Below are 2,582 nucleotides of genomic sequence, written 5' to 3' on the forward strand. Positions count from 1 at the left end.
AGCTCTAAAACAAGTTCTTCCAATGATGTCAATCCTATTACATTTTTTATTATAGAAGTACATTTGGTTCTTTTAACCTGTACGTTACTGGCTGCTTCTGGATACTTTGCGGTTTCTTTAATTAATTCTGTTAAATGATCTACGCTGTTATGTGCAATATTGTGTTCGGCTATAAACGATGCAATCCTTATTTCTATTTCTTTCGTTCTTTTTTGTAATGTCGTATTGCTGTTTAATAACTCATCTATAGGTTTTTGAATTTTAATTTCCTTTGACTTTTCGGTATGTTTGATTGATTCTGCATGCTTTTTCACAGCAGCTATGCCACCTATTAAATTTTTATTGCACACTTTACAATGGAAATAATGGAGACCTTTTAAACTTTTTTCAATCCATAGATATTCTTTCTTCCATGTGGTCTTAAATATGTGTTTGTATTATTTTATTTTATTTAAATTCGTATCATAGCTTTTCTTGTCTTCAGAATCCAACGAACTCATTTTGCATAACCTAAAAGAGAAGAATTACAGAATTACAGAATACCGAATTTATTTAATAAAAACTTATATTCAAATTCAAAGAGCAACGGACTACGTATTACGTACCAAATGGGTTAGTTACATACAGTGAGACGTCGTCGATATTTCGGAAAAATGTTTGCGTTCGGCAGAATGCAATATTGATTGGGTTCCATTTATTTAAGTTGATTTCTTCTAAAATTCACCAATATTTACATGATCTTTAAAAGTTTTTCACCATTTCACCAAATGGTTTGAAATTCACCAAAACTGGTGATATTTTACCAACTATGGCAGCATTGCCGGATACAAGCCAACTACCCTGGTGGCACCTGGTGGTATTACACGATTCAATCTATCTGGCTGCATCCGGCATCCATTACTGACTTCTAACGTGACAATTATGTTGGGAATGGGAGTGAAATGCGCAATTCCCGCCATTCGAATTCCAGTAGTGCTGAATAGTGCTGAGTAGTGCTGAGTAGTGCTGTACGAGTGGTCTATGAACTCAACTGCTGTTCATTTTGCATTGGTACGTATTTATAATATACATTTAATAAGATATTTATATGTAATCTTAGTACAAACTGTGTTCTAACAAAAATATTTACTCTCATTTTTGTTTCTTAAGTTGTTAGTAATTTTACTATTTTAGTGGTTAATTATGGATTCTTATACATATGAAAGCATGATTAATGGAATAAGTTTTTTATAATTTAACTGGGGATGTTTATTTAAATATAAAACATGACGGATGGATTTTTTGAAATTGGACGCAACGAAACGTTTATTCACCCTGTTAAGGGTTTGAATAGGTTCGAAATATAAAGAAAATCTACATAAACTTTCTGGAAATTTGTACTCTATTGAATTTTTACCCTGTTCTCTTCGAGGTTAAACTTTACTTTCCTGGGCCAAAAATTATAGACTTTTTTTTATACCTCCCGGGGTATTCGACGAGTAGAATCTGAAAATTCAAGTTTGAAGTTTAGGAATCCACCGGTTCAAAAGTTACGCGTATGTAAAACCAAGCATTTTTAGCATCCTTTACAGGTTAGTTTAACGCCATATTGGCTTGTATACAAAATTCGTCCAATCAATGGTTGCGTTCAGAAGGCACAACCGTTGCGCAACGGTTGAGTGATTTCACTAGATTTGATTTTGAGCGCTACACCCTATTGGGTGAGCGGTACCAAATCTAGTGAAATCACTCAACGGATGTGTCTTTTGAACGCAGCCATTGGTGTCACTCGTGTTACTGCTTGTAAGGAGATGCACGTGGTGGGGACTATGTTGGCGGGATAATTCAAATGTGCTTGCAAAAGAGAATCACTCATTCAAAGCGAAATACTGATTCTGAGTTGGTTTGAGCCCGTTCACGGGGAAAAAACCACGTTGAACAAATATTTTCTTTTTTCGTACACAGACTCCAAACAACTCAGAATCAGTATTTTGCTTTGAATAAATGTTTTTTTTTCCTTAAACAGGCTCTAAGCAACAAAGAATCAGTATTTTGCTTTGAATAAGTGGTTTATTCCCACGAACAGGCTCTAACTTCTCGTAATCAGTATTTCGCTATGAATAAGTGATTCTTTTTTGCAAGCACATTTGAATTATTCCGCCAAAATGGCCGCCAACACGTGCATCCCCTTGCAAGCAGTGACACCACTGATTGGACGAATTTTGTATAGAAGTCGTCACGGGTGTACAACTCAGAGGTTTTTCTTGGTCGATTTGCAGCGCCATTAGTGATAAGGGCCGGTACTAAAACGAGTGCCGGATATCCGGGACGCGTTTGAATTTCGGAACGATTTATAATAGACGAGACAGTGAATGACTGGCGGTTACTGTATGAGATCGTGTATGATAAATTTGAGTTGTAATAAATTTGATATTAGGTGTTCGCAATTTTAAATGTGTTTATTAAATTTATTACATAATATACGTATATTATGTAATAAATTTAATAAACATGTTTAAAACTGCAAACAACTAACATTATATTTATTATAACAAATTTATCACACACGATCCCATACAGTAACCGCCAGTCACTCACTGTCA

At 34.9% G+C, this 2,582-nt stretch overlaps 1 long non-coding RNA gene across 1 annotated transcript in view; it reads left to right on the plus strand.

Moving 5' to 3' along the window:
• Positions 1–919: 919 nt before the first annotated feature.
• Positions 920–2,582, plus strand: part of LOC107191191 — an 18,219-nt gene continuing 16,556 nt past the window's right edge. The window contains exon 1 of the long non-coding RNA XR_001516274.1: positions 920–1,050. This is a non-coding gene — a long non-coding RNA (uncharacterized LOC107191191). The remainder of the gene's footprint in view (positions 1,051–2,582) is intronic.

Source organism: Dufourea novaeangliae, unplaced genomic scaffold (genome assembly GCF_001272555.1).
Source record: "Dufourea novaeangliae isolate 0120121106 unplaced genomic scaffold, ASM127255v1 scaffold245, whole genome shotgun sequence".
NCBI lineage: Eukaryota > Metazoa > Arthropoda > Insecta > Hymenoptera > Halictidae > Dufourea > Dufourea novaeangliae.